Here is a 12723-nt window from a genome sequence, read left to right as displayed (position 1 = left end):
TGTGTGTATACGAAACCACATCCAACTGGCTCATCTTGCGGAAACGCTAATATTTCACCCACCACTTCTTTCTCACTCTGTGAAATTCCTTTGGTTTCTTTCTGACGACACGTCAGCGGGGGCAACTGTTGAGTGCAATGTTTGCTTTGTTTATCAGTACCATTGCTCAGCTTTGTATCAACACCAGTTACCCGATGACAGACCAGTGCAACTACGCTCCATAGCCTCATACTGTGCTCACCACAGCATATCTCCAGTCCAACCCTCCTGCTGCCATTAGCAATCAATATTGTGGTTGCACGGTGGACAATATGTGGTGGTCGATTGCTGTGAACATCATTGACCTTTTGCGACCTCGCAGTCAAAAGATTCTTTACACATTAAATGTATTAGCAATTGCGAGTATGGACAAACGTCAGCTGTAGAATGGAATGACGACAGTCAAAATTTATGCAGAACCGCGACTCGAACCCGAATATCCCGCTTATCGGGAGCGGTCGCCTGACTCACGGCCACACCCGGACTTCCATATATCGTCAACCATGTGTCTACAAGCTGTGCTCGTACATCCATTACGTGTGTTCCCGCACAGGCAAGACATTTGATTTGAAATTTTCTTGCCCGGTGTCGGTGGCTAAATAAGGTATTACATGCACTCCGTCGTCAGGCCACAAGTGGCCCATCGAGACCATCCGACAGCCGTGTCATCCTCAGTTGAGAATGCGGACAGGAGGGGCGTGTGGTCAACACACCGCTCTCCGGGTCGTTACGATGGTTTTCTATGACCGGAGCTGCTATTATTCGGTCAAGTAGCTCCTCAGTTGCCATTACGAGACTGAGTGCACCCCGAAAAATGGCAACAGCTCATAGCGGCCCGGATGGTCACCCATCAAAGTGCCGGCCACGACCGACAGCGCTTAACTTCGGTGATCTGATGGGAACCGGTGTATCCACTGCGGCAAGGCCGTTGCCTAAATAGGGTATTACAACACCTGTGTTATTGCTTTGGACATGGATGCACATATAGTGCATGCCAAAATATAGTGCATGCATGCATGTATGTCTAAAGGAAAATTACATCGCGTTTCGGAATAACGCAGGCGCTGTAATATCGCAAGAGGTTCCTTGCTAGGTAGGTGCCCCAAGTGGCAGCCACTGTGATACGTCCTGTACAAAAGTCTTAAAGTCGTGACTGCTCTAGCGGCCCTCTTAGCCTGTCGACCTAGAGGCTGCTAGTCTCGCTTGGACCTTAAACTTGCCCTGGGTACAGATTATGGTAGAAAATAATAACGCAAAAAATACGTGACGTAGCGACCTTGCGAATGGGCACACTAGCTCGCCATAGGCATTGAGCCGAAATATCTGTTAACGTCGTGCTGCGTGAGAACAATTATTACTGTTATGGCTCGGAAGTGCAACAATTTTGTGATTTCAGTAACTCATGTCATTATATTTCTGCATTTACGTTTTAGTCTCAGCCTTCTGACTTCTTTGTACGTAATATCAGATCAAAACAAACTTATTATTTTTATTGTACAGATACTATACTAAAGTGAACTTTCTCCGCTCTGTTATGCTGTTTACAATATTGAGGAATATCTATCTGTATGTCCCTGCTCTCGATATTTCACTTGCTGTAGTGCCAAAATATTGTACTTTGTAGCATTTTTCAATATTTTTGGTATATTTCAAGTTGACGTTGAAAAATCTTTTTGTCTCTTTCCTTTGCCAAAGACATGCTATCAATGTCCTATCCAAAATTGTCCAAGGCTTCTGCAGTGGTTCCGTCATACGACGTTTCTACAGTGTTAGGACCTCCTTCATATCCTCATCGTTGAAGATCGGGATTATTTTTGATGGTATTCTCCCACGGGAAAGTTCGCATTTCTACGCACTCTGAGCCCTCCCCACCCGGCGGTAAGGGGCACAGTTTGGGTCACATACTGAGAACTGCTTGCAGCTATGCTTCAGCCAGAATAGCCCTGATCTTCCCTGAGACACACAAACTCTCTCGCTTGACACTGAAAATCGGCGGCTGCGAGAAAGTTAAAAACATTATTGCTTCATATACTTATCCGAATTAGTCTGTAAGTTCCAGGAAAGCTGTTACGCCAATACTCATTATGTGTGTGTATTCGCATAAATCGAGAAAGACAGAACGCCATCTTAATAAAATCAGTGAAGACAGAGACCGCAGCAACACTCGCAATATTCATACGGCACGCGGTAGGAGAGACTTCTTTTCTATATATCATTTAGTATCGACAAACATTTGCAGCCGTGGTAAACAAAGCAAACAGTGTCTCCGTGCACATTGCCAGAACCAATATCTGTTTAAAAAGTGCCTTTCGTATGTAGGAAACAAGCCAAATTCGCAGGCGAAATTAGGTGGATAATCAGTATATTGCATGAGAAAAAATACAAACGTAAGTAACAAAATATACGGAGAACACTACCAAAAGGTACTGCAATGAAGAATCTCTCAAGTGCTCGTATTATCGTCAACGATGTTCATAATATTTGTTAACGATATATCTCATTTACACAACGTGTTATTGGCTACATTTGCAGACGACACCGCCTAACTTGTAAGTAGTAGTACAACGACCTTTGTGATAACGAGGATGCAAAGACGGATAAACATCATAAGGGAATGGGCAAGCGAAAACCATGTCATATGAAACGCAGATAAAAGACAAGCAATGATGTTTACGAGGAAGAGGGGCACGGAAAAACCATGTCAAATTAAACGCAGATAAAACACAAGCAATGACGTTTACGAGGAATAAGCCAAAGATACGTGACAGGTTACTAATAAATGGAACACACATAAATTGGACAAATCTAGTCAAATACCTTGGAGTCGTGTTGGTCGATAAGCTGACCTTTAAAACACATGTCGTGTGTAAAAAAGAGAAAATGATAAAACTAGTACATACGCTGTTCCCATTTTTGGCCATCACTGACGGAATCCGAACAAAATTAATACTGTATAAAATAACAATATAACCAGCTCTGTTATACGGTTGTTCAGCTTGGGGGACAACTTGCAACGAAAACGACCAAGTGCTGCAAAGAGTCCAAAACCGATTATTCTGAGTAATGCTCAAAGCCCCTCGATGGACTAGAATAAAGGACTTACATGCTGAACTCAATATGTCAACAGTCACACAACACATGCAGAAAAAGTCGAAAACTGTTAGAAAAAAAGCACCTATTAAGAAATGCAACACTAAACATGGAATATAGTGGAACAGTCGAACCTCGAGAATGGCACAGATTGAGAATTTCCAGAGCCATAATAAGGAATTAAATAGACTATAGAGAAACCAGTAGAAATCATCATGTTAGGCTTAAAGGGCGACAGCAGCCCAAATATCCTAATAAAGCGAAACGGAGAAAAACTATGTTAAAAACTATAAATGAAGAAAGTCCACCCGTCAAAGGCAGAAGCACGTCTAACAAATCCGAAAAAAAAGACAGTTAACACAAGTAGTGTTCTTCGAGTTTAGGGCTGTTACCGTGGCTGATAGCACTTCACAAAAAAACGTGTGACAGAAAAAATAACGACGAGATTTCATTAGTGGTGCTCGTGTTTAGCTTTGGTGCCAGGCCTGGCAGGGTGTGTTAAGAACTGTGAACAGCTTCAGATGCTTAGTGGTCAGTAGCAAGGACGCGGAAATGCTTACTATGTGACAGGTAAAATAACAAGAGATTTCATTAGAGGCTGGGCCATGTTGCGGCTCGCTTTGGTGCCGTTGGTAGGTTGGCATCGTGTAACAGGGATAGTGGCGTCTCGTTTTTTTCTTGTGTTTACTGGCGCTACTGCATTTGTAAGGTGTCAGGCAAATCCAACACCTTCCATGAAAACCCTGACATGATAAGCAAATCCATTAGTACGTCACGTAGCTCCGAATAAATCGTGACATTAAATTAACCAAAGTAATACGAGTAACGAGTGAGCACATGGAATACCACAGACTAACACAAGAATGCCTAAATGCATGTCGTACCTTCCCACCGTGAGGCAGACGCAGTTCCGAGGGGAGAAACGAGGACAGAAGCCGAGAGCAGAACCGTGTTAAGCTAGAAGGCCCTACGATAAGGCACGGACTGGACACCCACGACGCCAGCTAACCACTAGGGCTCACCACCCGCACGTTTTAGCGTGAGACTTTTTCGCGTCTCAGGTACGTCAAGAACCACCCCCCCCCCCCAGCCCATGTTAAAAGCTAGAGCCCTCCAGAAAAACAGTATAGATCTTACGATAACACAAAAAGGGCCCCTACCACCCGCAAGTTTTAGCGTGAGACTTTTTCGCGTCTCAGGCACGTCAAGGAACACCCCCACAGCCCATGTTAAAAGATAGAGCCCTCCAGAAGAACAGTATAGATCTTACGATAACGCTAAAAGGACCACACTAGCTGCAGGTTTTACCGTGAGACCTTTTAGCGTCTGTTACGTTGCAAACTTTAAAAACATTGCCCCACCACGAAAAGTATAACGTTTCTCATTGGATAGACAGAATCTTTGTAGGCGGAGCTTAAGGTTAACATTGAGACCCTGATTGGTCAGATGAAAACACAGCCAGATAGTTTTTTTAAAACCAACTTCGGTAAATTGTAGTAAGGAGAAGTGAGGAGAAGATTGGTTCCGAGACGGCGAGCTGGATGGCTGCTGCGTCGGCCGCTACCGCCCTGACGCTGCTTAAACACCGACAAGGTAATGAACTCACGCGATGCCGCATTTTTGAGCGCATAAGGCTTCACTCAGAACTGCCGAAGTCTCATCTGTTACACCCCCTTTTTGCGTAATACTAGTGTCGATCGCTAATTAAAACTCATGGTGTTCACATTTGCCACTTGAAGAAAAGATCTGAAACGCGATAATTTTTCTGTTATATAGTTATTGAGAAGCCACATCAGCCACTGTAATTTACGACAGGTTAGATAAGTAATTAAAGATAATTGAGGGTCACTGTAGACCATTTTGATAGTTTTCTCTTTTGTGAAACTTAATTTAAACCTAGATTATAGAAGTGATATGGCATAGGTCATCCTTCGATCCATTGTAGAACTTGGAAACCCATTTATGGAATATTCGTTCACATTTTTGTTGAACGCAGTTGGTTTTTACCATCCTGTATTAAAACATTTCCTTTTATCAATATTGCAATTTATAAAGGATGTTTTGTGAGTAGAATAAAATTATCAATGGTAAACGTAACTGCTTTTTCTTCGTTATTTTACCAGGAAAAATAGTAAAGCCTTAAACCCTTTCCACTATATTTAGTTAGTATTAAGATTCTTTTACAGGGAGTGCAGTGGAGCTGACGCTGAGATCATTTAGTATTTGGTTATATCATCGCTAGTCTCACTGAAATCTTCTGAATTCTACATGTCATGTGTGGTCTGGCGTCTCCTTACCAGCAACAGGTCCCAGGTTCAAACTAGTTAATTCCCTAAAAAACACGCTCAGAGTGTCGTTGCGCGAAAGTGGTAGGGAGACACGTCAAGTGTCTTCCGGGGCAGAGTGCGTCTGGTAGTTCGGCTGGGACGGAGCAGTGGTGAGGTCCGAGAGTGCGAAGACATGCCAGTGCCGCTGGTGGCACGCAGGCACTGCCGGACCGAGGGGCTGTAGTTGCGAGGGCGACAACCTCGTTTTCCGCAGGAGGTTTGAGGTGAGTAAACATTAACCCAGTAATGAAACCCCAATATTTTGAGATTCGCCGTTTGTTAGAGCGTTGCTGCTCACAGGGTCGCTGAGACGAAGAGCAACGAGTGGAGTGTTTGGTGCTGGCGAAATTAATTAGCTGTCCTCCACTTTTTATTATTTATCATTGAATTCCTTGTGTTTATCGATTAAGTTCAACCAGCGGTATTTCTCGGCCTAGTGGCCGCAAACGCCCCAGTTACCTGCCCTGGAGGTTAGCTTATTTTCCCGGCAGTGTACCTTTTCTTACCTTGCCTCTGCTGTCAGGGAAGGCATGTAGTTCGTCAGTATCCTGTGGTTCAGATATTTGTTTCTTCTGGATGTTCTAAACACTGGATTCAGAAGTCGCAGTGCTGTCCACCAGTTCCGCCTAGCCCAACATATTCCATCGCTGTGTTGGTTATCAGATGTCAGGTAGATGTTGGAAGAGTGTTGGCCGGCGTTTAAACTATCACTAGTTTGAGTTGCCATCCGGTTACGTGAATGCAACTCTTGGCTGCCTGTCTCATCGTTTACGAAGATGAGCGACTTTCCCAGGTCGAACCTTGGAGCACTGTCTCAGGCCCACTTCTCTCTTTATTTGGTCATATTGTGACAATTGTCAATAAGGCCTTCAGCTGTGAATTTCAATTTGTGTTAAGAATTTTTTGATATTGTCTCTTAATATGATTGTCCCTTTTTAATAATATTTTAGTAAAAATTTGTTATCTAGGCCTTCAACTGTCAAACTGTTTTTGAGTAATTACTATTGGGGCCTTCAGCCGACAATAAATTTGAATTTCTGGTCAATAAGGTCTTCAGTCACGAATACTATTTGTGTAAAGAATTTTTAATCAGATATTGTCTTAACACTCAAATTTGATAATTGTTCCTTATTGTCAATCTTATATGCAAATGGTTCCAAATGAAGTGTAAGTAACTGAGCAACCAACGGTAACTGAGTACGGCCCTGTCCCCACCTTTTCCTGCCTTCCCTTAGTCGCATGTTTCAACGGTGTTCGAGTTTAGTGTTGCTACGGGCCAGGTAGGGTGTGTTAAGGGCCATGAAAAGCGTCAGATACTGAGTGATCACTAGGAAGGACACGGAAATGCTTTTATGTGTGAGGCAGTGTTATCAGCATCTGACACATTGTGAGTCTCTACTCAGCCAGCAGGACGAATAGTGCAATAGCCAGATTTGTGGGGCAATGGATGCGGCAGCTATCCGTTGTTGGATTGCATGCCAACGTCAGGGCTAGTACAGTCATCGAGGTCCCCGTCAAATACGTCTAACCACCACAAGGGAGGACCACCACATTCTGAATCAAGCACATCGTAACACCCTCACATCTTCATCTGTTCCATTGCTCGGAGATTAGCAGCAGCCGGACTAGGATAATACCGTCCGGTGCGCAATCTACCGGTAACAGCACAGCGCAGTCAGTTGAGTCTGGAGTGGTGCCTTGACTGAGTAGTATTGCATCGCATTATGTTTAGGAATAAATAGCACTTCCACACTACGTCGGACAACCATCGTCAGCGACCTTGGCGATGATCTGGCGACATGTCCCATTCTTCTAATGTTCTGAAGAGGCACAGCGGTGTTACCATGCCGGTTTTCAACAGGACAATGCTCATATATGTCGATGAACTGTCTGCATGATGTTCATGTACTTCCGCGGCCAGCAACATCATTGGATGCGTCCGCGACAGGACATGTGTGGCACGACGTCGTATGTGAGCTCCGTATCCAATACATCGAGGACCAACTACAACAGTTGTGGTCCATTTTAGCGCAGGATAGAATACAACGGGGAACACAACTGCTTTATGGCACATGTCCCAAGCGACTCCGGGCGTGTATAGAGGCCACAGGGTTTACAACGGCACACTGGTAAGTGTGTCATACCGCCAAGTTCATTGTTAACTGGACACGATTTTATAACTACAATAACATCATATACTCTCCGAACACGTGAAGCTTTATTTCGCCGGCCGGAGTGACCGAGCGGTTCTAGGCGCTACAGTCTGGAACTGCGCGACCGCTACGGTCGCAGGTTCGAATCCTGCCTCGGGCATGGATGTGTGTGATGTCGTTAGCTTAGTTAGGTTTAAGTAGTTCTAAGTTCTAGGGGACTGATGACCTCAGAGGTTAAGTCCCATAGTGCTCAGAGCCATTTTAACAATTTGAAGCTTTATTTCGTTAACTGCTCTTCTGTGTACATTCATTTTTTTGTCAGAAAGCTTACAATAATTTGACTGCTATGGAGCAAGTGATAGTCACATTTCATAATCTGTTCGATGCCTTGTAGCTAGCTTTATGTTAAAATATGTGGTATTTTTTAACCACTAAGCGTCTAACGGGAAGCAACAGGATAACAGAAAAGGTAGTATTTTGTACAGTTTACAGGTGTTCCATGTTGTGTACATGCGTCAATTTTGTATGTGGTTTGTGAAGGTAGTTTGTCACCGAATTAAGGATGCGTAATGAGAGTACACTACTAATAAAAGCCAACCAACCAGTTCCAATAAATGGTGGTTTTCAACTGGTTAGAACTGGTTGGCTGTTTTTTATTCCTGCACTTCTGTAACCGTTTCTGTAGTGCAGTGATGTTTGAAATATTGAAGTAAATGAAATACAAGGAATATACGAGGAGCGATTAAAATGTTTCCGTCTGAGGACGGTGGTGCAGCGTAGCGCGACAGCGATGTGGATATATAAGCACCGACACGTATGCAAGGGATTAGTTTGGCGTGTCGTGTTTTTCCTATGCGCGTGCAGTAAGTGTGGAAACGTGAACTACGGACACGTTATTACCCAATGCGTTCAAACAAGACCAATGTGCTGATACTCATTCCCTACACGCCGGAGGACAAACACCGGCACACATCGATCGGTGAATGATTAATGTGTACGGATCAGCATATTTATCGAAAACCACCACTGTAGGACGATTGCACCAAGTTCCGTGCTGCTGCTTCGTAATAAGACACATCCCCTTTTCGCAAATGTAATAATGCAGAAGTTACTCCAAGTGGGAGACACTCCTTGACGGACGAGAATGTGCTGCAGGCTGTTGTGGGCTTTTTTACGCACCAGTACACAGTATTTTACCTAACGGGTATCATCAACCTGATGCCTCGGCGGGACGATTGCTCTAATGTTCGCGGAAATGTTTTCTGAGAAAGATACAGATTCTGGATCGTACGGTCATCGAACACCAACTTATTGATCTATAAATACGAGGGGTGTTCAATAAGTAATGCAACACAGTTTTTCCTTGGCCAATTTCTGTTTACAATATTCGTAATTTATTGTGGGACGTCTTGGAATACTTCCACTTGAGCCCCTGTGGTTCCATGAAGTCCTGATAGTTGATGGCGTTATGCCAAAACCTTAAAAATGGGTTCTGTAACGGAGGTGCCTTCCAAGCAGAGAGTTTCTTTTGGCGGAAAACCAGAGCATCGCAGATATTGATCAGCAACTGCAGAATTTCTTCGGAGACATGGTTGTGAACACAAGCACGACGATTTGTTGGGTGAGGAACTCGAAATCAGCATAACAAGGTGGCATAAACCTGTCTCATAACCCGCATGCCGCCAGGCTGCACACAGCTCTGACTCCTGCAAAGTTGGAACGTGTGGACACTCTCATTCCAAGTGATCGACGGATGCAAACGAACTTCTCCGTCTTCATGACAACGCCAGGCCTTCAAAATGGTTCAAATGTCTCTGAGCACTATGGGACTTAATTTCTGAGGTCATCAGTCCCCTAGAACTTAAAACTACTTAAACCTAACTAACCTACGGACATCACACACATCCATGCCCGAGGCAGGATTCGAACCTGCGACCGTGGCGATCGCTCAGTTCCTGACTGGAGTGCCTAGAACCGCTCGGCCACACCGGCCGTCGCATGAATTACAGGCATGTAACTTGAATAGTAGATGAGTTATTGGAGGTCAAAGTTGTCGATTACTATCGATCGCGTCAGGCCATAAGTACTTCACAGCTACACGAAAAAACGGTAGTAGCATGCTTATAAACATAATTATTCATCTTTATCTTTGTTTATATCCGATACATACTGTTCATGAAGAAATTGGTAAAATATTTACAGTTGGCTGCTGGCCTACCTATGCTTCCTATTCATTTGATATATCTTTATTTAATTTGTTTGTGTATTTAATAATGTGTGTTAGAGCGTGTTTCCCAGCCGTCGGAATATTTATTTAATTTCAAGTTATTTAACTGTAAATCCAATATTTCGGATGTGTTTCATTATGTCTGAGAGTGTGCGTTGGCTTGAAGACATGGCGCGCGCACTCTAGCCAATCACAGCGCTCGTGTATGGGCAGTATGGAACAGTGCAGCGCGAGCGACAGTTGCACAGGACAGGGAGAATTCTGGAGTAAGGCACAGGACACGGGAGGTGCTGGACGCGACGGTTCAACAGACGCATGTTCCCAGGTTCAAAATGGTTCAAATGGCTCTAAGCGCTATGGGACCTAACTTCGGAGGTCATCAGTCCCCAGAACGTAGGACTACTTAACCTAACTAACCTAAGGACAACACAGACATCCGTGCCTGAGGCACGATTCGAACCTGCGACCGTAGCGGTCGCGCGGTTCCAGGCAGAACTTCTCGGCCACTCCGGCCGGCATGGTCGCAGGAAAGACTTGGAGAGTGTGGAGCGGTTTGCTCGTGGTCGTGAGAGAATCGTGTTCTTAGGAGTGCCGACTTGTGAACGTGTGGGATTCCCGTGGTTTCTGCAGTGAAGATGTAGTATGCGTTTAGAAGTGAATACCTCGCGAGCTGTTGTCGTTCACAAATTTTATTAGGTTGCTGGACCATCGACACCAATAAGAGTTTTGCAGAAATATACCCTATTCTGAAAAGTACTTCTACCATCGTACTCATCATTTAAAGTCGTTAAGACAGTACGTGCAGATTTTATTTAGTTGTAGTCTTTCTGTGGTGTCACCGCCAGACACCACACTTGCTAGGTGGTAGCCTTTAAATCGGCCGCGGTCCGTTAGTATACGTCGGACCCGCGTGTCGCCACTATCAGGGATTGCAGACCGAGCGCCGCCAGACGGCAGGTCTAGTCTAGAGAGACTCCCTAGCACTCGCCCCAGTTGTATAGCCGACTTTGCTAGCGATGGTTGACTGTCTACATACGCTCTCATTTGCAGAGACGACAGTTTAGCACAGCCTTCAGCTACGTCTTTTGCTACGACCTAGCAAGGCGCCATATTCAGTTACTATGAATGTATTCTGAACAGATAATATTGTGAATCATGTACCGTCAAGAGCGACGTTCATCATTAATGGATTAACATTAAGTATCAAACTAATTACGTCTGCTTTCTGAATTCTAATTCCTTGTCATGTTCCAGACCTCACGTCAGTATAGTCCTTCCTTCCTCACGCCAGCCTGCGTGAGCTAAATTGCGTGCATTTCGGTCTCCACTAGTAACACGGTGTTGGCTCTTCTGCCGACATAACTCTTTCATTTATAAATTTCTACGTTACATTCGCAGTTGCCGAATGATAAGAACTTTCGACCATTCGATTTGTGTGCATATTCATATTTTATACTGTAGACTCAGGAGTATTTTGTGTGTAATGCGGCAACCATGTATCCCAGCCCCTAGACTACGAAACCAGCCAAAATTTTAAATAATTCAACTCTGCGTTTGAGGGTACGTAATTGAGGGCCACAACACCACCACACCATTTCATTTATTTTTGAAAGACTGCATCATCCATACCACAGCCTGGATCTGGCACCTTCAGACTTCTATCTGTTTGGCGCAATAAAGTATACACTCCGCTGGAAGCGGTACACAGATGACGGGGAGATTATTGGTGTAGCAGTGCGTTATCACCAACATCGACCAGTAGTGTGCTACCATGCTGGCATACAGGCCTTCGCAGTAAGGTGGGAAAGGATGTCGCATTGAAGGCAGGTTATATTGAAAAGTAGGGGTCTGTTGCCAAAAGAGTGGGGAATAGTATGGTTTACTGGAATCCTGAATAAAATCACCGGGCTTTCAGAAGAAAAATCTGTCGCATTACTTGTTGAACTCCCCTCGGACATTTATAGCTCGACACAGGATCTCAGGTCCGCAGATGACGCGGAAGTTTTGAACTGACAGCGTCACTGCGTTAGGCTTCAGAAGCGCACGTTCGCGACTTTGGAAATGAGGCACTGCAGAATCATGCAGGCCCAGTTTCGAGCTGCGAACACGACTGCCGCGGTGGCGTGGCGTGGCTTCATAGCGCAGCGGCCGGCGGCCGGCGGCTTTTTGCACCGTCCCGGCTGGCGCCAGCAGCGGGTAGCGGCGGCCTGTGTTTCCCGCGGCGGTGATCAATCAGCGGACACGCACCGGCCCAGAAAGTTGCGCCAGTGGAGCGCCGAAAAACTGGCCCGGCCTCCCCAGGCGGCCGCTAACGATTGCTCTGCTGCCGCCAGGCGTCCGTAATTAAAACCAACCCGCCGCGCCGGGTCGCCGGAAGAAGCGTCCGCAGTGGTACCGACTCCCCCCCCCCCCCCCCCCCCAGCCCTGGACTCATACTGAGAGGCGCGATGCGGCAAAACACCCAACATGCAGCGATGCCTATTTGCCTTCCACGAACGGTTACTACCCGTTCCAGTTCCTTTCCTCAAGCGACTTCAGTGCTAGATTAGAATTTCGCAGTGGTTCACTGTTTCATTTCACTATATCGCCTGTAGGGCGAGAACAGAAGTATGGAAACGCCTAAAAAAGAACACCTTACTGTGTACGATCTTGGAAGAACGTTGGCATTCAAAACACGTTCCAAAGTTGAACACACAGGCTCTGTAACGGTAATATTGACAGCTGGTGAGTATGATGACGAGGACATCAACTCCAAAGTAGATCATTTAGGCTCAATAAGAAACGGATGCTAATTTTAATAATTGACAGCCTCAGTTGCACCGTTTACCGAGAATTTACCTAGCTTTCAGTCGGGGTAGCCCAACCTTCTTCAGAATAACAGTAACAA

The 12723-nt window shown here is 45.1% G+C and overlaps 1 pseudogene; it reads right to left on the bottom strand.

Moving 5' to 3' along the window:
• Nucleotides 1-854: 854 nt before the first annotated feature.
• On the bottom strand, nucleotides 855-972 carry LOC126337085 (5S ribosomal RNA; annotated as a pseudogene).
• Nucleotides 973-12723: the final 11751 nt, after the last annotated feature.

Source organism: Schistocerca gregaria, chromosome 2, assembly GCF_023897955.1.
Source record: "Schistocerca gregaria isolate iqSchGreg1 chromosome 2, iqSchGreg1.2, whole genome shotgun sequence".
Taxonomy (NCBI): Eukaryota; Metazoa; Arthropoda; class Insecta; order Orthoptera; family Acrididae; genus Schistocerca; species Schistocerca gregaria.
The sequence above is the reverse complement of the archived record's forward strand: the minus strand, read 5'-3'. Positions and strand labels throughout refer to the sequence as shown.